The following is a 26,515-nucleotide window of genomic DNA, read 5'->3' as shown; positions in this document are numbered from 1 at the left end:
ACTCTCATTTTGCACACATCTCACACCACTTTCAATTCAGTACTCCAGTTTCCTCCTGTCCATTCTCACCCCAACTAACTTGAAGACTTATCCTAAAATAAACCTAATACTGATTCTAATTGTACCCATAAAAAATAATTCTTAATCTAAAATGACAATGGCATTTGAATGCAATCTTAAGAACATTAACACTTTGAAGGGAGGCTTTTTTTGTTTGTTTATTTACAGTTTATTTACAGGCATATGGCATAGATATACTCTGTAGCTATAACCAGGCATGCCAGATATTGTAATTTTCAGGTTAGACTACTCTGAAATGCCATCAGTTAGCATGTCAGTTTTGTACTACTGTCTTGTAATACTAAGTCCTTTGATAGTTTTTTATTTAAAGAAATGTTTTTTTTTCCTGTCCACAGGTTTTCAACGCACAGAACAAATGTGTTTATGAATGCATAGAGGAGAATGTTAATGTTCCAGGATGTAAGAATCCTATTGATAGACGATTCTGAGCCTTAGCACTGTCAAAAAACAGTGTGCAACAAAAAAAGAGCTGGACGAATATGGTTTGAAGTTTTGCCACATGGTTCTCATTTTACATTTTGTTGTGTGCCCATCATAAGAAATCATGCAAGTTAAAAAAAAGCCCCCTTTTATATGATTTCTAAGATGAATTACGATTTTCACTGGAAAGAGTAAGTCAATCTTATTCCAGCATTATGTGTATAACATATGGTTCAGTTTCTCAAGCTATGATTGAGAAGAAGTGGCGTTATTTTAGACACAGATTGCGTCAATTTGATTCTAAACTGATTTTATAGAATTTATCATGCATTTTAAACCTGATTTAGGAAACATCAAACAAAGATGGTCTAAGACATCTCCCATGACCCTGTAGAAAGTCTGAGAAACAGCCTTAACCTAATGACAGACGTTCAAGGGTAAACACACATTACTGCCACCACAGAGTAAACAGGCTTGTTATGCAGCTACTGAAGCTTTCCACTGTTCAACTTGAGGAAAAACAGAGTACCATGCAGACACTGCTAATCAGGAAAAAAAATATATAAAAACACCTGCTCTCCACTTTCCCAGTCAAATAGTGGTATTTTGAAAAACACGTAGATGAAAGAGAGACAAGTAGATGAAAAAAAAAATAGAGGTGGAGGATAGATTCCTCCTTTCTGCTTAAAATGATTCAGGAGATGCTAAACTAGGACTCTTTTAAACATCATACATTCCCACACAGCCAGCAGGATAAAGATTTTCAAGGTGCAGTGTTCTTGTAAGGCTGAGCCCAGCACTGAACCAACAGCGAAATACTTCTCTCTGAACTTGTGTGAGGAGGTTTAGAGGCAGATTTGTGAACACACAATAACTATTTTCCTCAGTCGATAGCCTAATATTCACTGAAGTCACCACTGCCTATATGTACAACAGACTTTGTGTGGTTTAAAGGACATCTTAGAGCAATGAATGCTGAGCTTCAGCAATGTGGGTTTCGTAGTGTTTTGGCTTTTGTCATGTGTAAGAGTTCACCAGTCATGTTTTCAGAAAACCTCCTGGCAATTAGTTATGGATTCTTACAACAAGAATCTAAGGGCCATAATGACAAAGTTCTCTTACCTTTATATGACACACATGAAAGGCCATTCGAGGTCGCCACATGGGAGAAGGGGAGAAAAAAGAAAGTACATTAGTGAAATTACAATCTTTATATACCCATAGATTAGACAGCTGGGGGTTCTAATCAGAGTAAGTCAGGTTGAAGTGGAAGCAATGTTGCATCTGCACATGTGGACTTTAAATGACAGAGAGTTAACTGAGTAAATTGTGTGCACGTGAGAGATTCATTCAGGCCAACAACTTCCCAAATAAGGGTATATGACTTTGATGTTCTATAGTGAATGCTGAATGTTTTTTCAGTATACAAGTTTCTGAGCCAAAGTTAATTCATGATGTCATCAGGCCAAAGCAACACCATCTGCTTACTGGAGTGAAGTGAACAGTGAACTTTGTAACATCAGCAATGGAAAAATCTTCGCAAACTAAAACCTCCGGAATATAGGAGCATTTCACTCTTTGTTAAAATTCTGCTACAATATCGTAATTTGTACCCTTGTGTAAATTCAGCAAAACATTAAGTTATTTTGTCCAGTTTGTCCTGATGAGCAGCAGAATTGACAATAGCTACTCTGTCACTAGATAAATGATATGCCTTGTTAACAGCACATCAGCTGCAGATGAGCGCAACACGCACTATTGCACACAGTTATTTCTTACTGTATATACCTATTCATGCCTGTCAACCCTCCCGTTTTCATAGGATTCTACCATATTTTACCATTCTCTCCTGCTCTCCTCCCATTTAAATATTTTCCTGTAAATCTCCCTTATTTTTAACCTTTCACAGAAAAAACCCCAGCTGGGCGTATTTGATTTGTTTGATACATTACAATACCCTCTGGTATAGCACATAGCAGTATGTAGAACATAAGCTGTAACATCTAGTGATGGGAAGTCATTCACTCAAACGGCACCCAGCAATAAAACAAGAATAAGTATAGTCTGTAAAATAAAAAATAAAATACAAATTTCATCTATACACCTCTAAAAATATGCCAAACACCAAAAGAAGACCAACACAAAGAAGGACTGAGACTGAACCTAGATGAGCTTTTGATTTAATGAAGTGCAGCACTGCTTGGTTGTGTTTACTGGCTACTGATTTCCTTTAGCCTTTGGGTGCTATGCTGGCCTAAATCATTCATCACTATTAGGCATAACATTATCCTATTGCTCATACAACACCACACACTAGGACAGAGACAGAAGTTGGTTGAGTTCCTTCATAATATGGGCTGTAGGCTATGGTACATACACTGTAAAGGATTAAACACCTGAAGTCTGCTGTATAAATAAATTTAAAAGACCATACTGGAAATTTTCCGTGGTTTAGCACATTAACTGCACATAACATATACTTTACATTCCTGCTGAGCATCCTGAGGTTTTTTTTAGATTGATTTTCCTTACCTTCCAGGCAGCTTTCCAGGGTTTGGTTTATTTCAGCTATAAAAATTAACTTGCAGAGACTTGAAACTTATTGGACTTATTGTTGCAAGGTGCAGGGCACAGCAATCATCATGTTGTAAAGCAGCTGTGAGCAGGGACCATTTTCAAAACTCTTCTTCAGACGTTGCATTCAGGAACACTCGAAAATCTGAGGTTGCTGCTGAACACCAATCCAATCTTTTTAACCTCATTCTCATTATTCTTTTCACAGTGTTTGTATTTTTCTACTCTTCATTTTCAGGGCTCGAATTACTAACATCATATCTCAATCACGCAACACCTGTCAGTAGTTAAATTATTCACTTTGACAGAGTACTTATTTCAAGTAAGTGTCAAGCAGTTGTTTTTATAGCATTGTGAAAATAATAGAAACCAATGGCATCCGCAGCAAAACTATCTAAAAAAAAATGAATGCTATGTTTGGGAAAATAGGCAGCAGAATGAAAATGATCAAGTACTGAAGTTCCAAAAATGTGCCCAATACTGCTTTATGAATTAATAGATTCCCTTTTACTAAAATTGTAACTCGTTGATGCCTTACAATGCATTCCAACAGCTACACTTTGCTAGCAACAAAACATTGCAAAGAAATGGTTCGTCAATAAATCTTCAAAGCAATTTGCATCTGTCAGCCCTGCCTCTATCCCTGACAGTTGTGCTTTTTATAGGGTCATCATAAATCAGAGAGGTCTGGTTACTGAAAAGGAAGGCATAATTTGCAAATGAATCATTTAGACCTTCCAGGACACACATTTAAAAGAGAGAAAAAAAAGAGATAGATCACTCAGAAAGGATTTTTTTGAGTATACATAGACACATGGGCAAGTGGAAGGGGATGAATGGGCGTACGTGGTGGTCAACGTAAAACAGCAAGGGATGCAGCATTTACAATTACAGGATTTAACTTTTCAAAAAGACATGTACTAATGCATTTCTTGCCTTGGACCTTTGATCTTTCCAGGTCTTACGCGGAGAATAGGCAGCCGGTCTATTTTTGACGGAAGACGCGTCAAGCAGCACAGAGCAGATGAGCCAGCCAGGGCAAGTCAGACGGGAACGGCAAAGAGAATCCAGTCGATTTTCACAATAAAATATCTTGTGCAGACTCCCAATTGTATATCAACAATAAACACAATTAAAACAAACAAACAATTTAAACTAGGCAGCCTTCTTAACCACGGTAGAAGCACAAAATCAAGGGAAACTTACCAAATCAACTAAATCTAAACAATTCAGCAAAATCAGGCAGGCAAAATGCACTTATTTTGAAATGCTCCATGTGGGAAGTCAGCCCTCCAGGGAACTGAGTTCAAAATGGTTCACAGAGTGCTATGATGGGTTGTAGAAGTACACAAAATGACAAATAAGCATCAAGTGAACAACGTGGTGCAGGCTAAACGCTCCACTGGTGAAACCCTTCTGAAACGATTCCAGTGTGAGCTGATGCAGGGCTGAGGAAGGTTCAAAACCGTGACGCAGCCGTGACGAGGCGCACACGCCGCCTGTGTGAGTCCGGGGTTATGGGAAACGCCACACTTTTGTGTAAGCACAGCTATAGAGGTTTCAACAAATAAGGCGGCCTTGGGGAATGACATATTTTGTCTAAATACCAATCATGTAAATTACCTTGAGTTTTATAGATACTGCACTGACTTATGTTACATCAGTCAGACAGACAGGCAGACAAGAGACTGTGACTGTTGATCATAACAGACTAGTGAAAGGAACAAGTTAACAACAACATGGCAATCTACAAAGCAAGTACAAGGAAGCATGCATTTACAGCACTTTTCCAAATAAGATTACAAAGTGCTGGGAAATTAAAAGAACAAATCCAGTACACTAACAATCAGCTATGAAACAGATAGAATTTCCTGTGTTGGCTGTGCTAAGACTGCTCAGCAAAAGGGAATTAACATGAATTGATGGGATTATCATTATAACGACAAAAATATACATAAAATAATGATTCAATAAGCTTTTCAACAGTTCAGTGACCATAAGCATTATTAAGTGTGTAATCAACCTGACACAAAGAATAAATAACACTCAGGGCCGACTAAGACCAAATCAGCAAAATTCAGAAACCTTACTGGATTCATAGCAAACTCATTAGTTACCACAATGGAACAAAAATCAATGTAAGTTTTAAAGTAGATACATGTTATGGGACAAAATACTTCAAGTTTAAACAGACTACAAGTCTTAAATCCCCACTAGCAGCTCATGCAGGCTGTAATGTTGAACACCCCACAACATGGAGATGCATTATGGAACACAACATACTGATGAAAATATTCTAGGGATAATGTTAAATTTTTTCAGTGTAACATTATTTCAGACACATAGGTCCATATCAGTAAAAGAAAAGAATGAAATAAGAATGTAAAGTTTGACATAGGATCTTTAAAATCAAATGGGTTATTCCCTTAGTGGCATGGACATGTTCATAAAATGTCATGATTGAATAAGCAAAGTTGACATTTTGTCCTGAGGGTTATGCTAGAAGAAAGTCTAAATGGCGTGCATAATGGCTATCTGCCAGGTGGAGTTATAATATGTTGTGTATATTTGGAGATTTTGACATGATGAGTGGAATAGATGAAAATGCAGTGGTTCTATAAAGTGACAAGGATTCATTCCCCTGAGGGTGTTTTTGAAATAACTTCATCAACCAAAGTGTTGGACTAAGGCACATCTTGACCCAATGGTGGAACTAGACAAAACATCAGTCACTAAAATCAATAGGATTTATTCTCTATGCACAATGAATATCCTTACTAAATTAAATCTGGTCAGTGCACAGACTGAGGGCCACACAACGACTAGGACAAAAATGACAGACTATAAATTTAAAGCTTCTCATAAAAACAATTTCTCTAATAAAACCTTGAAAACAAGAGGGCAACCAAAAAGAATATCAGACTCAAACCAAACTTCTTCAGAAAGGCAGGCACAGGAACAATAACAGGTTTTGTAATTGCAAAGAAAGACTTGGTTCTGGTATTGCACGAAGCTCCCATGCAAAGCAAAGTCGTCTTTATTCAGGTTGGATCTAAGGTTATCTGCTTCATCTGTTGTTTTTGTTCTGTGGAATGCATGGACTGAAACCATTTAATATCCTCTGAACGTACTGTATTATGGTAAATGATGGTTACTTTGAAGTCAGCTATTGATTTTGCCTAATCTCTCCGGTGAATGTCAGAAGGGTTATGGGGATTGTGGTGTGTATGAAGTGTTCAGTGGTGGTTGGCAGGCACACACACATATTGTTTAGCTGTCTTGTTGGCTGACTCTGCTCTGTGTGGTCAGTTCTGGAGGGAAAGACTCCCCTGTGGTTTTTTGGAATTAGATTAGGAATGTGGTGCAAGGTAGGAGGGTTCAAAGGTTCAATTGCTACCTTTTAACATCAAAGTTATCCCTGATGTTCAGATTTAAATACTTAAGATATAAACCTGCAGATACTGGCCGAATATGGAACAGATTTAAGGGTCGTCTAGGTGTCCAATGTATGAAAACAACTGCTTGAGTAGGCACAACATTGCATTACGCTTTAAGGAGGCTTTATCTTCTTTACACAAAAGTTTATTTGTGTCTTTTCTTAGTTTTGGTCATAATAAGTTCGGGGTTAAAATGTCTGCAGTGAAGGATGGGAACACCTGCACCTCAATCTGTGCAAAACTGTGCAGATTCCCCACATGATCAGGAGGATTATGAGCGAGGTCGCTGTGTTGAGTTGCCGTGTACTATTATAAGACAATTCTCACAGATTGCATAATCTTTATCAAGTTTATCCCATCAGCATTGTTAATCCAAAGAGAGGCAAGGACTATTGAATTACAATGTGTTGGTAATTAAGAAAGTAAGTAAGTAATGGTACCTCTAAATTGACTCGTTCTTCTATATGACATTGAAGTTCTGTTCACCGCTTATTGGTATGAGATGGAATATTTTGTAAGCAAAAATTGTACCAGATTTTAGGGAAAGCCTTTCAATGAAATGAGACTGGATACCTTCATCACAATGCAGTGTAATATACAGTATTGCCATTTAGATTTTTTGTTTGATCATACGCTACATTATATGGTATTTTTTACATTATCTATTGCTAGAAAGTGAATGTAAAATGAGTGCAAAGTGAGTTTTTAAGTAAGTTTGTAAACCTAAGAACTACTGCCTGAACTGGTTCATATATTTATGAGAAACATATTAGGTTATTTGTCAAAAGCCTTACTAATTTGTTGAGCCCAGGTAGCACCACTTATGCAGGAATAGCTCTGCAAAATAGAAACAGCCAGTTCCCACTGCACTTGAGCAATTCAGTCATGCAGCCTCATCAGTCATGCAGTCTCCTGTGCCAACTTAATCACCCATTAACCAGGGAGAAGTGAACTGTGGACAAACAGCATCAATTCCACAGAGTGGGCAGAATGAATCCCAACATCATGACTTACCCATCCAGAACTGCCTTGTCAAAGTAGATGGATCATCTGGATCTCAGAGACAAGTCGACATGTCGGTAGCTAGTGATAAACTGTCATTGCTAAGCATGTTGAAATACTACAACAAGAAAGGCAGATTTTTATTTGCCTGGTGCCCATTCCTGAGCACATTTGTAAACCCTAGGGGAGGCAAGCTAATCCTCAGGCAGATGCTGGACAAACATGTTAATCAGAGTCTCGTGGTTGGCTAAGTGTAGGTGTTGGGATGGAAACATGGCCTTTCCTGAAAGTGCTATCTGCAAGTGGAGCTGGTTTATCAGTCTATAGTAAGGCTGTATTACAGAATCCTGCAGCCATTCTACTGATTAAAATGCCATAGACCTACTCCTATTTGCACAAATTAACATCTGGTATAGACACTGGTGGTAAGTGCTCTCTACCCACAGGGAGTGACAAATGGAAACTTACAGGTTGGTAAACACAAAGCTGTTCTGTGTGATGTGATGGTGATAGGCTAGTAATTTCCTCTGCTTTCAGTCTTTGTGTTAAGTTAGGCTAAACACTTCCCAAACCAATTTCCACACTTAAAGATCGAACTCTTACTGATCCTCTCATTGGTTTCTGGGTATGAAGGCAAATAGAGTAGCTTTTGTTGTATCTCTACATTTAAGCTATCTTAAGGCTCAGTCACACAATCCTTTGTAACAGTTAGTTGGAGAAATCAAATAACTCCAGTGGAAGTAAATTTGTGCTGGCCTGAAATTTACACAGTGCTTTTGTGTGTTCAACTTCAGACAAGTGAAGTTTAGCAAATTTGCGTTGTTGTCCAATTGAGCGAGTCCAAAATGGAGGAAGCTTCCATATTAGCAATGCTAAACCATCCCATTTTAAATAAACTTGCTTGGTCAAGTGAGAAACAACAGTAGTAGAGCTTACTTATTTGATTCTGTTTTTCCGTGAACAAAGCTAGACACAGCTAACCTAATAGTAGTAGTCACTTCATCGCCAAGATTATCGTTAACACCAATTTTTGTGAAGGCACGCAAATTCATGCCACTTTGCCACTATCTGGTAACAATCAATTAATTTATTTCTGGCCTGAAATGGCATACATTTAACATACTGTATTATACTTAAACATGAACCCAGACATCACTGCTTATTCCTGCATTTGGGATGTATCTCTATTGTCCCTTTGCTTCAGCAACATACTTGGATGGAAAGGTCACTGTACGCCTAATTAGCAATGATGTTTACAATTATGGTTGCTGATGACAGTTAACAAGAGTTCCACTGGGCCCGGGGTTTCAGAGTTTGGCCTGGGTATTGAGGAATAGGTCATCCATCAGGAGAATAAACTCATCTAGTAGCAGGGGGTATCTCAAGAAAAGTCAGGCTCTTAATTATGTATGTCAAATTTACAACAGACACCCTACAGACTATGGGAAAGCACAGGAGAAACAGGCAATAATCAACCATGAGGGTTTATTTACCTCTGAAGTATAACACAAAAGGAGGAACAAAAACAACAAGATGTGATTGCCATTTTAAACATGGCTGTGAAAATTTTGGTATAAGCCCTGCCATCCTTGTGTGGATTCCCTTCACCACCTGCTAAAGCAAGATAAATTTCACAACCAATGAACAGCCACTTAGGTTCACAATGCTATAAAGGATGAAAGCAATGATGTATTTGTACTAAGAGGCAGAGAATAAAACCCAGCACTGGCAAGCACAGCTCACCCCAGAAGAGATGAATTTGAGGCTCCCTTACAAAAAAGGGCTAGGTTTTCTTTGCAGCAAAATTTTCTTGGAGTTGTTGTCTCAGCACTGGCACAACTGTGCACAGATGTAGCGGTTGGATGTTAACTGTGCACGGGTATAGCGGTTGGATGTTGTGGATATTCAATTTTGGCTGTTATTCTGTGTTTTCAACATGCCCTGTTGATTTGGGACCAGTGCCCAAAAGCCTTGAGTTCATCCTTGCTTAAAGATCTCTGAATTCAAGCGGGTTAACATCCTGGTATTGCTTTGTACTTCACACTGTGAGGCACGAGAAATCATATGAAAAAATCTTGTGTCTCGACTGAGTTTTACATCTTCATTCACCCCGCACGGCCATTCAGGCGGACAAGCCTCACTGTGGGAAGTACTGACCAACACAAATGTATCCAATCCAGCTTAAACCGACAGAAAAAAGCAGCATGTTCAGCTTTCTGACAGGCTTGCCACACCTTTGGATTATCAGAATTTAAGAATGTCTTCCCACAGGTATGTCTTCCTATGTCCTATTCCACCAACACAGCTGTTCATGGGCTTCTGCACTGCTGCCGTGGCATTAGTTACAAGTTGTGAGTTACACATAGCAGTGGCCCAAAGGTCACTACTCAATAATTGAAACCATAAAGGGAAAAAAGTAAGATAGATCCCCATGGAAAACACATGCTGCCCTTCCCCCAAAAACAAAAAAAAAAAGGCAGATTGGAGAAAAGTCAGAAATAACAGTTTTGTGTTTGTACCTTTCCTATATTATTAATCATCTCATGACCCTCAGATTTATCTTTGGACCCCTTGGTCCTGGCTTACAGGTTGAACACTACTGGTACAAAGGCAATCAGAGGGCCTGCAAGGGTAAAGATTCCAGGATAGTTTAAATGCTTAAATGTTGTTAAACTTTTGGCATGAGAATGAGATAATAGGACTGATCATTCAAATGCGTTACCATTAACATTACAATATCAGTATCTGTCATTATAAATATATAGAAATCACAGTATGTTCGTGTTTAACATCAGCTGTTTGACAAGACACTTCATCACAAGGCCAGATCAAACCAGTCAAGCTCAGAGACACTGATCTATACTGGTTTTGATTACTCATGATTACTCATTCACAACTGTCTGGAGAGCATCTCCTCTGCAGTGTTGCCCCTTTTGTGAGTTTCTTTTCTGCATTATAATTTCCAAAAGTTTCCCACATTGACTGTGAGACCATGAAAACAGAACATTTTGAATTTTGAGAAATGGTTGTAAAACATACACTACTACGACATACACTAACTTAAACAATTCCATGAATTTGACTCTACGGCTACTGCATGAAAGAACACATTATCAACATGATTAATTTGTGGGTCTAAATGGTTGGTGCTAAATGTACCATAGGTCAAAGGTGGGATGACAAACAGGTCTATTGTTTTGCCTCTGAAATGACCATGGCTTCTATTGTACCACTTTCCCAGAGATTGTTGGCGCCCTTCAGCTCTGCAGGTTTCCACACTGACCTCCAAACAACCTTTCATCTTCCAGGCTCAGAGGGAGCTTTTACATGGCTGCCTCTTAATTCTATGCCAACTAGACAAAAGAGAATGGGAAGCTTTCACATGCTGTTTGATAACGCTCTGTCAGGAAAATTTGTCAGGACACCGAGGTTAAGTGTGACAAGTGATATCGGCCATGGGAACTTTGTTCGCTTCTCGGGTGTCTTGATTTGTTATTGTTTCACAATGCCTTCAAGAGGGGGAAGACTTTGAAAGCATGCCTTGGGGAGTCCTCTCTAACAGAATACTCTCTCTTCAGAAGTCGACATGGAGATTATGGTTACATTGCTGCGACTTGGTCTTAAAATCTATTTCTTAACTAAACAGTTTAAGATAACACACAGCGTAAGGCAGCGATTTTCAACATGAATAATTCAATAGGCAGACTCCCCTGTGTAAGAAGGCTAAAAATATTTCAGTTTCCTAAAAGATTTCCAGATGGAAACCAGTGATCCAGTTCATCAGGAATGAGCCACTGTAAAAGCATTTTTTCAATCAAGTGAACAAATCTTTAAATATCTTCTGCAGTATATTAAAATCCCAATTAGATACTGTGTGGCAAACATGTATATTCCAGATGACTCTCCAGAACTTTTAACTCTGTCTAGACAGAGGTTAGGAAGTAACCAATAACTTTCCAAGTGCTTCCAAAGGAGTGAGAACCAACCCCCTCCCCATGTCTTTTTCCATCCATTATTTGTGCGATCCCTTCTCTTTTCTTTGCCTTGCCAAACTCCATAAAAACTATGCTGCATACCAGTTATCTGTCTGGCCTGCATGTGGGCAAATGGAAGGCTTGAGAAATTCAATGCCCCATGAATAGTTTATCAGTCAAAGTGTCTGTGGCTCCAAACAAATCAGGAGAGGTGAAAAGGGCAAGGCTGCATATGGAAGGATGCTTAGTTGCTTAGTGTGCCCTGATATTTGCTGAGCTGGCTGAGTTCTTCAGATTTTAAGGGAAAATTTAAAGAAAGGGTTTTGTTAGACAACACTCTGGTTAGCCATAATCTTATCTGGAGGAGAATACAAAGACAAATGACTACCTGAATTTTCTTGTGTAAACAGTTCCTTGTTCGACCGACTTGTGAACGCGCAGAATTTATGATCAACATTTTGTGTGCATTTTCAGTTTTATCTGTAGGATTTTTTACAACCTGTCTGATTATCTGGCTATTTGTGAGCTTGCCCAGATTAATTATCTTAGTATGTACATCATAACTGATTAAAAAAAACCATATAGTAATAGATCTAAAATATCTTTAACTCTGGATTCGTAAAATGACTACAAAGGAAAATTGTATGATTACATTAGTGTGGAAGAGTATGCCTGTCTGAATAATAGACAGGAATGAATGCTGTCTGTACATGGCTGACTAAATGACAGTCTGCTACAACGCTGTGAAGCACATGGAAATTGGTAGCAAGCGTTGCTGTATGAAGTTAGACCATCCCCCACCCCAACCCTTCCAACTCCCAGTCGAGTTTACAGGTCCGGTGGATCAGACATATTTCATTTATATTGTGTCGTCTGTTAAACACTTCACACTATGAATTCTCTCAGGCATTTCATCCCATAGGACCCTACCATGCACAATATAAAAACCATGACTGTTGGGGTCTGGTGAACAAATGACATCTTTCAAGATCCTCTTAAGTGTACACAGCTGCAAATATATGGAGGAGGCTCAGGAAAATGTAAAATATCTTGCAAACAATACCCTATTCTTGGAATTCAAATAAGAGTCTCTGTATTTCATGCCGACCACGGCTAGGAGAACAGTGGATTCAGCATAAGCAGCCGGTGACTACAGTATAGAAGTGTGTACATCAAAGCCAAGGGTCCATAATCTTTTCATCAAGGCGAGCTGGTTTTGAGAGTGGTCACAGCTGGTTTCTATATGAGAGAGCCGTCGTGGCCACAATATAGAAGCAGAGCAAAGGCATTTTTATTCAATAGCCTTGTGTTCCTCTGTGGATTTTGCATTCCACTTGGTGCTGCTCTTTCAATATACATGGAAATCATTACAATGTGCATAATCACGCTCTTCACAACAACAACAAAACACGGTGGACTAATATGTAAATAGATATTTGTTTATTTGTTCTGCTAAGGCCAGTTCAACAGTTTGAGAAACTTTTGTACACACATGAAACACACCACAGACACTTAGCCCTGTGACCCATACATAGTCACACCCCTTGGTGTTACAGTATTATATCACTTGTCAGTAATGCCAAATTTGACAGTGTAATTTCCCACCAATTCAATGAAACAGTGGATGCAGATAGTTGGGTGCTTGGAATCTAATGGATCTACTTTAAAGCCCTTCTGGTGAAGAGGAGGGTACACCTCTCCAGAAATAGTTCAATACTTAACAGATGTTGGTATGCTGTTTAGTATATCAGGAGCAACTAATATCCATCTGTGTGCCAACACAATGTGATATGCACAAAGAAAAAATCTATACAGCTGGCTGGCAATAACTTTGTTGTTAATGTCGGCCCATGGCCTGTGATATTAAAAACAAATGGAGTGAAGTTTTAATTTTCATTTTCTCGCTGCCGCAGAAACGAGAACATCGTGGCTGGGTTATTAATAAAAGCTTCTCTCTGTTGGGATCATAATGTCTGTCATTGTAAAACATTATTGGTTTTATTTTAATCATTAAAGAGCATGCGAAAAGAGCATACAAAAGCAACAGAAAAGCCCCATGTGCAGGGTTTGATCAGAATACCTTGTTTTTATCCATTGTGCATTCCCTTGTTTTCATCGTATGATAAACCAATCCACCTGAAACAGTCATATCTAATAAATAATTATGGTTTAAATAGCCTCAGAGCTTCCAAACGTGTCATGGATTTTCACCTCTAATCTTGAGCACAAAAGATGGGCTTTTTACAACTTGGGTCTTTGTTTTCCAACAGTCAACATTGTTTTTTTTTTTAACCATGACCACAACGATCTAACAGTAGTTTTGTGCCTAAACCCAACCAGATAAGAAAACACTAATATGTATGTATTTGTAACTGTGGTTTATGATGAATTCGAAAGCACTGTTTCTGTCTATAGGGACGTCAGATCAGAAAACTCTAATATGGGTCATTTTAAAAAAGAGCATTTCGTCATTTAGGTTGAACAACTTGTTGAAAATAACAGAAGATAACAACATGCTGATCATTAAGAAACTCCTTAAAGACAATTCATATATTTGGGGAAAGTACTGAAATGTAAATATATTGTTTGCTCTGGTCTTAGTCCTGGTTTGGTTTTGACCTGTTTTTAACCTGTCTGTGATCTGGATCAGACTAATGTTATCATCCCTGCAGGCCATGAGTGAGGAAAGTCTTAAATCCATTGGTTGGGGAGGGGGGATTGAACACCCTTCCCATCCCACATGACTTATGCTCCTTAAGGGGTCCACGTGGGAACATAAATTAGAGAGATGTCTTTGACCATCAAGCAGCCTCCTAAAAGAGAGTGTGGTTGATGCAACTGGCCCTCTTTGTTACAAATGTAACCATATATGGAGCTTGGTTCCTTAGACAAACAATATACTGAATACAACTAAGCCTCAAGGCTAAATTTACCTTTTGGTGAGGAGTGGAAGCAACGTTCAAGATAGCAGATGAATCAATGTAAAACAAATTTTACAGTCATTCTGATAATCCTGCCCAAACCAATGTTACTCTTATATATTGCTCATATGGCCCTTTAATTCAGTTATGGCAGCAGCTGAGATAGGGTTTCCCTCCTCCTCGGTGGGTTCAGTTACTGGCGGTAAGAGCAAATGTGTCTAGCAGCTGGTAGCATATGGGGTCTCTCCCCTTCTCTGCTTGTATGGGATAAGAGCACAAAGACGCCAGCAGTGCACAGCTGTCTAGACAAAAGCAGGCAAGACTTGGAGGGAAAAAGCCAATGAAGTCAATGAAGTTAAAACTGGACACCAGGAAATGGAGGATATATGGTGGCCGATGTTGAGAATGTGTGGCAAATGTGGCCTTTATTCAGTCAGACATCCTGCAAGCTATAGCCATGCTGTCCTAACGCAAAGTTCAATACGCACTGAAAAGACTTATCTGGATCTGTGTAGAGGCGTGAAGACTAAAAATGTAACCTTACTCCGCAACACATGTTTGTAGGCTTCCTTCTGTACAGGGGGGCCAAGGGGTTGGATGAGGATGGAGAAGTACAGCTAGCCTGTGTGAACAACAACACCGCACATGAAAGGGAATAGCAAAACACTGGACTGGCTACTAAGTATGTAACCCAAAAACAGCAACCCCCTCAGCAGCAGTGAGCTGGAACTACAGAACAGCATGTTCTCTGCTGATAGAAAAAAATAATGAGATGGGAACAAAGGTACAAATCTATTTTAAGAGTAAAGGCAGAATATGTTAAGTGGAGGCCTTAAGTGTTTATTATTTTATTAAGATTTTTAATGATCTCAATACACTATGTGGTCAGGGCTAGTGATCGATAGATAGTGAGATTACTGCCCTGTGATTGCATTCCGATTTTGAGCTCAAACTCAATTATCCCAGGCTCTTATCCACATGTAGTCTAAACTACCATGTTGATCCTATTAGTTATGGATTTTGAGTGCCTCTCATTTTGTTCTTCACAAGGCAGAGGAAAATGTAAACATCAGTAAAGACTGAACGCAAGATCAATGACTGCAGTTGATATAAAAAAGCATTTAATTTCACATTTACTCAATAGCTACATGTACATAAAAGAGTTTAGTTGGGCAGCTTTGGCAGTCCAGAGGCTTAAGTGGATAATGCATCTAGCTAATTTATCTCATTAGCATAGAAATGCTCAAGATAACAAAACATTCACCTGTATCTAAAACAAAGTATTAACATAACAGCCCAGAAGCAGGCCTGTTTTGAGTTCCTACAATTTCTTTCATTAGGATTAATTACTTATTTTCTACAGCTGGGGGAAAATCATTTTTGAAATCATGACAATCTAAATTTGTGCCTGTGAAAATGAGTATTGTCAGCTCATTTTGTTTTAACTGTCCTCTGGGCTCTGGAGTCATTTTGAGTGTTTATCATGTGCCCTATCATCCCCCAGCCACTGGGAAACTGCACACTAGGAATCAGCTAAGGTTCCTTTGCTTTGTTCTTGGAGCCAAGCAGCGGAAAGGAAAGACTTGAATCATCTGCTTGTCTTCGTCAGTGTGGAAGAGAAGAGATCTTATTCCCTTTTCAAGTGTAATAGCATTAATGCAATCTCACTGACATGTACTGTGGATGACCACTGAACAGAAACCGCAGGAACTTCAAAAAAGAGGCTGAGTGTTTGTAGAACAGAGTCCAGCAGTTCTTTGGTGCAGACAGATGATTGAATGCATGGGGCTGCCAGTTAAATTAATGCAGTTTGTTTAAGCAAAGGTCATTTTTAATATTCCTTAGTGATGGATAGATGATATTATTGTTGGCAAGGCTGCAAGACCGGCTTTTTGATTTATGAAACAATCCTTCACACTACGGTCTCAGAGATTACTTTTCTAAAATCCTTCACTTTTACCCACCAGCCAGCACTTAACAAAGCTATCACCCTTTTGCCTTCCACCTAAGCTCCCAGGACTCAGCTAGGTAAATCGTGTGTAATTATCTGCTCGTGGTAATATTTTGCTAATCAGTAGCAGTGCATTTCTTTATACACCGGGTTGTTATTTTCTCCCTTTGTAGCAGATCTCTGAGACTTTGCTTTTTCAGTGTGTGTGATTCACATTAAGGAGAAAACATTCAATGGTCAGTAAGCAAGCACTTGGATTAGTGTTTACAATTCTTCAGCTTAACCACATACGACGGATGGAAAGCTTTAACTACCTTCGAATCCCCACAGCTCCACACAAGGCCACAAAACAAAGATATACAAACACTCCCTCAGCTAGCAGTTTCACACAACTACTGTTGGGATGAAAATAATCCAGGGAACCACAAATATATTACAAGTATGTTTTCTGCTTTGCTAATTAAAATGTCATTTCAGCAACATAAAGCTGGGCTTCACAGCAGAGTGGCGTGGCTTGCTGTTGGAAAGAACAGTGACTAACAGCTGCTGAAATCATGAACCTCACAATTTAACAGGACTTCACTGTTTACCACTGAGATACATACAGAAATCTAAGGAGAAACAAGCTTAAACAAGCTGTCTTAAAATAAGAAATAATTATAATTATTTGTAATTATATTGAAAAGGGGATGGTGTTGATTGACAAATGAATGAACAATTAATTAAATTATGTATATATATAAAAATGTTCACCATGAAAATGTGTATAATCTACCCAGTCTCACTCCCAAATTGTCAAATCATGCCACTTGTTGCCCTCTAGCATAATTTCTGTCTACGTGCACTGTCAAAGTATAAAGTGCATAGAACTATGGAGAGGCTGCTCCAATATAACAGACAGGCTTTATCACCCAAAACAATAAGCTCACAATCTGATTTATTGCCAGGTAGGTTTAAACTTTAAAACGTTTAACTTTTAAGCAAGATTTTTGTTTTGGAACTATATAAAATAAAAGCACATTAAGGGCAAATACTATAACCACAACTGTACACTAACAATGTAATCTAGTCTATTAGAATAATAAAGCTGTATGTAGCTGGATGTGACTGGCCGGCCAGCAGGCAAACTTGTGGAGCTTCTCAACCCCTCAAAAGAGTATTTAGTGATGAAACTAAAATTGTAAAAACAAAAAAACCTTCTGCTGTTAGCCTCTTTCTCCATTGCTTTCCGCTTCTCACATGAATACATCTTCGTGAGTAGTCATACAATCAAGCAGCCATGGCAGACAGTGGAACCAATACTGCCCCTAGCATTGCAGTTAGAAATGAACAACCAGAAATGTTCTTAATAAGATTGCTATCTCTCCCTTAATCTGCATCTTTGTAACGACGTGTCCACAATGAAATTTCACGTCAATAAATTTTTATTATCAACGTTGACGATTACATCGACTAATCATTGCAGCCCTACAACGTAACTTACGTAATATCCTTAAGTTACATCAGGTATGTAAAATAACTTACAATCTTTTTCTAAACCTAAGGAACTTGTTTTTGTGCCGAAACCTAAACTAAGTTCAACTGTGTCAACCACACAAGCTTTATTTTGAAAGTCTAACCAGATGTTCCTGAAATGACGCGAGCGTAGTATCTACAGGGTCATATTTTAAAGCCAAGGGCCACTAACCAAGCGGCAGTACTTCACAAGTTAGGAGTAAAAACATTTTGGACTTCTATCAATGTATATCAACAAGCAAGTGGTAACCACCGCAGCTGAGGGTAATAGATTGTGACAGTGACCAGTCAGTCAAGCAAACATGTCCCCAAAACATTCTTCACTTCAATTTCACTTAAATTTCTTATTGTATTGAATGTCATAAAGTAAAAAACAGGAGCTGTTTTTTACTTTATGACATTCAATACAATACAATACAATACAATATTTATTGAGTGTTGATGGGTGATGATACACCCATTTATTTTGGTAATTATTGTTATCATGCTCAGATGCTGCATGTAATATATGTAATCTTTATATAATTATTATACATAAAGTGACTACAATGCACACATTAAGTAGACAATCCAAACTGTGTAGGCCTTTCTAATGATTGATTAGTGATCTCAGAAACTGTGGAAACATATGCCATGTCTTAAATACACTTGTCCTACATTGTCCTGAATGTTTCCTATCCAAGTAGAATGTAAATTTCCCATCTCACAAAAGATAAGTGTTCTTTTACATATTGATTTATAGTCTGGGACAGGTTTTTTGTCTTAAAGCACTTTTTCCAGCTTGAAATAACTTTTTCACCTTTCTACTCAAGCACCTCCACAAGAGCTCAGGTGCAGCCTTTGTCTGACATGAGTTGCCCTGGGGATCTGCTGTCACTACTGGCATCTAGCATTTTTTTTCTCAACTGTCAAGATCAATAATTGCAAAGGTTCTTGAAAGTAAAGATCTGAGACATCAATTGAGTTGTCTAGCTTGTTTATATGTGCAGCAATACAGTTTTTAGAACATTTTGCTTTACTTTTTGGGAATAATTTCCATGTTGTGACTCTTGAAGTTTCTTCTGGGATGCACAGATGGGTGACAAATTAAAAAAACCCTGAATAAATAGGTTGAGGAACTTAATGAACACAGGTGCTTCCCTAAAGGGCATGAGAGTTCAATGAATGGTTTGATAAGAATTAAAATGATGTGAATCATATGCTATGGCTTTCACAGCCACCAGATCTCAACCCAATTTAACACATGTGGGAGATTTTGGAATGACATTTTAGACAGTGCTCTTCACCATCATCATTAAAACTATTTTCATTGTGTATTTAATTATAGGCCACAGAGCATTGCAGGTGTTCAGGAAATGCATTTTATATTTAACTCTTTAAATACACGGCACATGGAAGTCATTTTCCTTATGTTTTGATTTTGCAGTGCCGAGACAACCTCCAATGGGGCAAACAAAAGTAGATGGTTTGTTGTCACCTCAATCTGTATATTCAAATATTTAACAGAACATATATCAGGACACCTGGGCGACAATTTCCTGTGCGCAGAAATACTTCTCACTGACAGCAGAAAGACAGCCATTCTTAAAGCCCATTTTGAAGAGAGCCGTTAATTTCTGCCCTTCAAAGAGACTTCCAGCCATTACAGATACAGTGGCAGACAAATTAAATTTCAGCATGAGGGCAACTGGCTCTTTCTTCCATGCTCTATTTGACTATACTGTATGAAGCGCAGATTATCTGCCATCTGTTCTTATAGCGGCACTGACTTGGACCGAACATTATCATCATAATTATTTTTAACTGAATCCATGGCATTATCTGTAATAAGCTGAAATGTCTCGCCATTGGCCTTCTCTTGACAGCTAATTAATAGGCCTACACATATTCGTAAGAAATTCAACTCATGCAGAGACCCAACTGTGCTTTCCAGACTGTCGAATACTGATGCTGAAATGCCCAAAGCCAGCTGACAGTCAGTCGCAAAATGGGACACAATTTGTGAATGGTAAAATAAAGTTGGCTCCCTTCAATTATTTAAAAGACCCAGGGCCATATTCGCAAAAATTCAGAGAATACTCGCAGAGTTTTTTGACTGAAAATTCCTCGCAAGTAATCCCACTTCAGGAACAGAAAAGTTGTAAGTAATACACTGAGTGAGGAATGGACAGAAATATATCTTTCATGTCAGTGAGGAGGTGTGGCTAACTGCAATGATAGGTACATTGTGCTTTCTTTTAGACACTTTAGTTATTCAGTCAATAAAATTCCTTAATACAGTTCATTTGAATCATATTATAAATATTTACAGTACAAAATGTGCATATATCTAGATATCTAGTTCAGAACTGGAGAGAAAAGCTAAACTCAACGGTGAAAAAGAGAGGATTCTCAGCTTTTCTGGAAATAGGAGTAGGTACACCCGGTAAAAAGTAATAGGAAGCAGCTTTGCCCTGGGTTTTTGTAAGGCAACAGCTACCCAACAACCTCCTTCCAGAACTCTTTCATCCACAGGCTATGCACAGGCTCATTTATGGGATAGAAAATGTTGGGTAGTGCAGAGGTTGAGTAAGAGAGAAAGAGAGAGATGTAGAGCTTCCTTAATGGCTCAAAGCCAATAAACACATAAATAAACATTATGGCAGCAGATACTTTTACAGGGGCAGGTGGTGAAAGGCTGGTTAAGTGGCACAGAGAGCTAGTAAAACGCCAAGAGTCCAGCCTTTAATCAAGTTTTGGTGGGGCTCTCAGCAGAGATCTGATTAGATGCAGACACTGGGCTCCCTATGATGAATGTGGGTGGGATTGGGTGCCGCCCCCCCTCCACCGCATCACTCTCCAAGGTGCAAGGGCAAGATTGCAGCCTCGCAGCTTCCCCAACACATGGATTTCCAACAGTTTGTCTGAATGCACCATATGGCGCAGGCTATCATCATGGCTCCCGCCAGCCTCACAGCACATACTCATAAGTAAACAGAGCAAGCTAATTTTGCCTGCTACCATCAAGGTATTCAGTTGATGTTTTCTTCTGTTACGTCTTTTCCTAAGAACTTCTGGAACAGACGGTAGAAATCCACTAACTGAAAGGTCAAGAGTTGCTGTCAGGTAGTTTCAAGATAGGAAAGAAACAGGGTGTTCTATCTCAAATTAAACAAGCAGATAAGGAGAATTCAATTACTCATCGTTAGATTAAATTCACAAGAAGGCTGACTGACTGGACTGTGTAAGAACAGCACAAAACTACATCAGGCATAAAAAGGGCTTACATGATTGCCAAGTAACAAATACAAGAGATGCAAATGGGGCGCTTTAGTTTTCGCTTCCCTTCACTCCAACTGCATTAGAAACGCAGTATCAAGCTGTCCAGCATCATTTTGCAATTATGTGCTGGGCAGCACTCTCCACCACCGTCATCTAACCAAATGAGGGAATATCTTTTGGAAGAACGGTGGAGTTCCAGGCACTTGGAGAATCTTTGCCAATGAGTGCTGAAGCTGTTTTGCGCATGGTGACTTTATTTATTTTATTTTATTTCTCTCAACGGTAAGCATAAATATAAATTATACTGTATATTATGTGCTATAAAACACTGTTCTAGGATTATACTAAAATGTTAAGGATAAGCACAAAGAAAAACTGAAAAGAGTGCCTTGGCTTCCATTTGACCTTCCTCATGTGCTTCCTTATGACCAGACATGTACAGGTTTATACTGCAATATATCCTATAAACATTGAGCATTATAATTTGGAAGATAATGTTGTATTGCGCGATTGTTTATAGATGTAATAGACTAATTGCAAAAATTAAAAAAAAGAATTTAAAAAAAGGCTTTCTTCTGCTACCGCCTGTAATTTTTTTGTCATAATTTAGCGCTTCATGTCACGTAATGTGATACAAAAAGAGCTGACAAGGTCCCAATGTACTCTTCAGCAGCTGCTTCTCAAATTAATATTTGGAGTATCTCTGACTATGCAGCTATTGTGTACAGGTTTTCCGTCTGTCAATCCCCCTGGCACCTATTTTCCATTAGTCTGATATTAGCTTCCATGCAATTAAAGTCTACACCCACGCTTAGAGGAAACTGGTGTGATCTCGACAGCCATGCTCTCTGCTCTGGTCAGTTTTGAGTCAACACATCTGGGGCCAGATGTCTTGGTGTGCTTCCTTTCTGTGGGGCTACCACTGTTGCTGGACACATTCTTATTTTAGTATTTTAATTCACAAAGAAATGAGGAATAGTGAAAGATTAACAGCAATATGGGCATGTTTATAAATTGTGCCCCAATGCTTTAAATACAAATACATGTTCACATTTTAATTACAATCCTCTGTAATTATACTATCATGGCAGGTTGCATAAATATAAACAGAGCTGACAAATGTGGTGTCTTATCTTTCTGACTGCAGATTCTGTTCTATGTATTCATTAATTTTGTGCTAGAATCAGAGCCCATAAAAGTATTCACATAAAAATCCATATTTAGAAATGTAAAGCTGATAAGAACATTCTTAACAGAAATTGCAGGCATGTTTTATAGCTTGTGTTGCCTGGAAATGTTTTTTTGTGAATAGCTGACAAAGACTTGGAGTTTTGTCCCATGGGTGTACACTGCACATCAGTGTTCTTGGTGAATTGCAGTTAGGTCAGGCTCTAAAGTGAAGTAAAACAAAATTAAACTTTGAAAACTATTAATCATTATGTTGATAAACAGCAGGACGATTAAGGTTTAAAATTACTAGAATTATCCATTTACACTCCAGTCACAAAAACTTGAGCTAAGTAAGAGGCACTTTGTGTGAGTCACAGGGAGAGAGCTCAAAAGAGGACAAGTCTGTGAGGACTAAGACGCTGCAGTGGTGATGCATTGGCTTGTAGTAGTTTAGCACATTACAAGAGTTGAGGGATTATAATGATAGTGAAATAATTAACGCTAAAGCATGTGCTAAAAGCACTAGGCAGAATGTTCTGTAACATGGTTTGCACCATCTGTGAGAGTTAGAACTTAATGCTTAAATTAAATTAATAGTGATGACCGGTTGTCATAGGAAAATATTTGTTTGCTGTTCTTTGTATTCATACAGTTAGCATTTTCTGGTCTTGTATGTATACTGATGTGTTCCTTAAACTTAAGATGAAAGCCCCTCACAACACCAGTCAAATCCTTGACTCCCCTGCATTTCATCGGACCCCTTTCTGGAAAAAAAAAAATACAACCTCCTCCCTCATGCTGTTTGGCTCCACCTTCCTCTAAAGGTTGTAATTGTGGCTCCTTAGGGGGCAATTTTGAGGGCAGCAGCCCATGTTCCATTTTTAAGAAGGGGCAGTGTGAGTGTGGACATCTTTCAAGAAAGGGGCCCTAGCAATATGTTGTTAGAAAACATGAGGCCTTTCGGAATGTCTACAACATTTTGGCATGTTGTTGTTTTGACTGACAGCTGGGGATGGGTGTGCCAGCCTTGTGGGAGTGACTTGGAAATTATTTGGATGTCTTTGGGGTTGGAAAGCAGGCGACCTGCTTTGCAAACTAGCTCAGCTAGTTGGAAGGGACAGATGGAAGGGAACGCCATGTGTCGAGAGTGGCCGACACAATCCTTCACAGCTGTCCAGTAGGCCGAGGGTGTGCAAAAATAGCAGGGCTGGACCATAAGAGCTCACGGTGGGTATGTGGAATGAGGAGTAAACATTCTCATCGCTCACTTTCCGGCGGGGCTCACTAGGCCCTGTGACCGTGGCTGATTAGACTGGCCTCTGAGCACTTCTACATAAGCAGGAGGTGGGACTGCGGACCACCTGCCTGGGCACCTCAGGTTTTTCACCTTTAAAAGGCATCTTAAAAGGCAACTTTTCTGCCCAGCTGCCCCAATAGCCATATCTCCTTGTCACCCACTGTGAGTTATTCACTATCAAATAAATGTAACATAAGTACAGGCTGTAGAGGATAATGCTAGCAGGCAACCTCTTCAATTGTACAGAATTACAAAACAAGATGATTCAGAGATGGTACAGTTTAAGAAAATTAGAGAGTGGTTACAGATGTTATTATTTATACTTATACATACCCACAGTTGTGGAGAAAGAAGTGAAATGATGACAACGTCCATGTGTGCATAATGTGTGTGTTTAACTTTACCCCAAAATACAGTAACTCATCAATGCAATACTGTTCAGCAGCCCACTCTCACAGCTCAGATATAAAAAGCCATCAAATAAGCCATTAAGCAGTCATCATAATGGAAACAAAGATATTGAAATGACTGGAAACCAAATGCTGCCTAAATACTAGGAAAAATATATTCAACAGGCAGGAATATAAAATAATATAATTTATAGAGTGAAAAGGTTGGTCTTGGATTGGATTAAAAGTTGATTCAAAATACAGGTTTGAGATATCTAATCATCAAATTAAATGAAGGTGAATATATATATATATATATATATATTAGATACATATTGAACATACCTTCTTCATAAAATCAGTGCCCTTGTTACTCTGGATTATGCACAGCTCACACTGTCAACAGTTTTCACAGGGACTATTTCTGTGGCAGAATGTAGTTCCAATGAAAACACAGTGAGGTGTCCAGAGTAACAGGGCAGTAATTCTGGGAACAAAATGTGCTGAAAGTGCTTCTTTACTGTCTTTAACTTCTCACTAATCATTGTTTCCATTCATTTAAAACTTTTTGTGTTTGTTTTTTTTGTTTGTTTGTTTGTGTGAGGATTGCTGAATATCATAATACGATTTTGTAACGTCCTTAATTGCTATATAAAGAGCACAGAATAATAGGGCAGTTTTTTACTTTAATTATTATTTCTTAGTATACATCTCCTCATTAGCGGTACATCACAGGGTACCCGCCTAACAGATACGTCAGCCATCACAACCTTTAAACAATGCATTTGTCGTTCTTCTCAAAACATGACAGGAAAAAGTGCCAAGCTGTTTCGATGCAGTAAAATGTTTTTCATTCCTTTCTTAGTTTTCACACATTCTCTTCCAAGGCTGTACCCTCTCTGCAATTATCCTGTCTGCCAGCTTGCCCCGAACACATTGGCGCATGCTGACGTGATGTGTAGGTGATACAATCCTGAAAAGAACCTGTCAATCCTGCCCCAGGATGACAGAATGCAGCGATGCCAGGGGCAAGTGATCAGCATTCAATTAGAATTGCATTTGTCAGCTTGCTCGTGCGCATCACTTAGCAATGAGGTTGCCTACCCATGACAGAGAATTATTGTATAAAGGAAAATGTTGTGCTTTAATTAAATCAATTAGAAACACAATTTGGTACTCAGTTGATGGTGGTGATGAATCACATATAAGGCAGGTTTCAAGTCTGAAAGTTTATTTTCACAATATAAAATGAAAGGAAATCACAAAAGGCCAAGAGTAAAGCAAAAATGCATTCAAAAGAATAACCAAAAAATAAATAAATAAATAAAAACGTGCTTTGGAAAATGTTCTGCTGTAATATATTAATGATTTCTATTAAAACGTCGGTTCACCCATAAAAGAAACAAAAACAAAAACATGTTCTAGCTTTGGTTTAATTTGTCCTGATTTCGAGAGATCCATCTCTGAGATGTCTGCATTTCTCCAAACCCCAGCAATATCTCTTGTGTCTCATTACTCTACACATAGGGACTATTTGTTTGGTAGAAAGTAAAAATATTATCCGGGGTCTACAATAGTACTCCAGATTGTTTTCTGATATAATCATTCCGTACTTGTTGGTAGCATTTACCAACCACATACTGCTTTCATTTTTCATGTAGTCCTGTTCAATAATATAACACCTCTCCTGCTACCTTGATTAAATGATAGGCATAATCAATAAAATAAATTAATTTTTGGGCTTGTTATTTTAATGTGCACCAGGAATGGTTAATTAGGCCACTTAAAGATGTGAGATACCAAGCCTGGGTGATAGACTTGATTTCTGTCAGGTGCTGTTGGTACACTGATATTTGTTTGTCTTTGAGGCTGATGGATCTCAGTGGTGAATTGAAATTTCTGTTTGATATCAGTATCAAGGGCTGCCCACACAGCTCACCATTTCTAATTAGACCTACCTTTTTATCACATGCACATACCACCGCTTGTAACGATGTACTTCTCTGCTGTGAGCCAGAAGCTGTTGCATCAGCATTCTTTTGTCATTGTTTAGGGCTGTGAGAACCACAAATGAGACTCTATTAACCTCAAATGTCTTAGTGTGCATGCAAAAATCTCAAAGACAGATATCTCACCACCTGAAAAACTAAAGGCAGTACTGCATTGCAAGATAGCAGTTTTCTAATTTTGGTGAACTGACCCCTTTAAAAGGGCTAAAAGAAATATACTAATAATACATTTTAAAAAACACAGTATGGTCCTTCAAAGTAAAAATGTTTAACATTTCCAATTACTGTGCCACGGAGTGTTCCTGACAGGAAGCTAAGTTTAAAATAGCCTTCATGTGGTCGTGTGAGAGCTTCATGCAATCCAAGCTGTGAGTAGACCATGATAAATTTTGATCTGAAACCTTAGTGCTATGAGTAAAGCTCCGTCATGGATCACCTCATGGAACAGGAGGTTGACATTTGATACTCCCCATGGAGAAGACCCTAGACCCTTGGACAGTGGGTTTAGCAGACT

General features: G+C 38.6%; 1 protein-coding gene across 9 annotated transcripts in view; it reads right to left on the bottom strand.

The window, feature by feature from the left end:
- Positions 1-26,515, bottom strand: part of ncam1a (neural cell adhesion molecule 1a) — a 272,704-nt gene that overhangs the window by 187,885 nt on the left and 58,304 nt on the right. The gene's annotated exons all lie outside the window — the stretch shown is intronic.

The sequence above is a fragment of the Micropterus dolomieu genome, linkage group LG23, assembly GCF_021292245.1.
Source record: "Micropterus dolomieu isolate WLL.071019.BEF.003 ecotype Adirondacks linkage group LG23, ASM2129224v1, whole genome shotgun sequence".
NCBI classification, from domain to species: Eukaryota; Metazoa; Chordata; class Actinopteri; order Centrarchiformes; family Centrarchidae; genus Micropterus; species Micropterus dolomieu.
The sequence above is the reverse complement of the archived record's forward strand: the minus strand, read 5'-3'. Positions and strand labels throughout refer to the sequence as shown.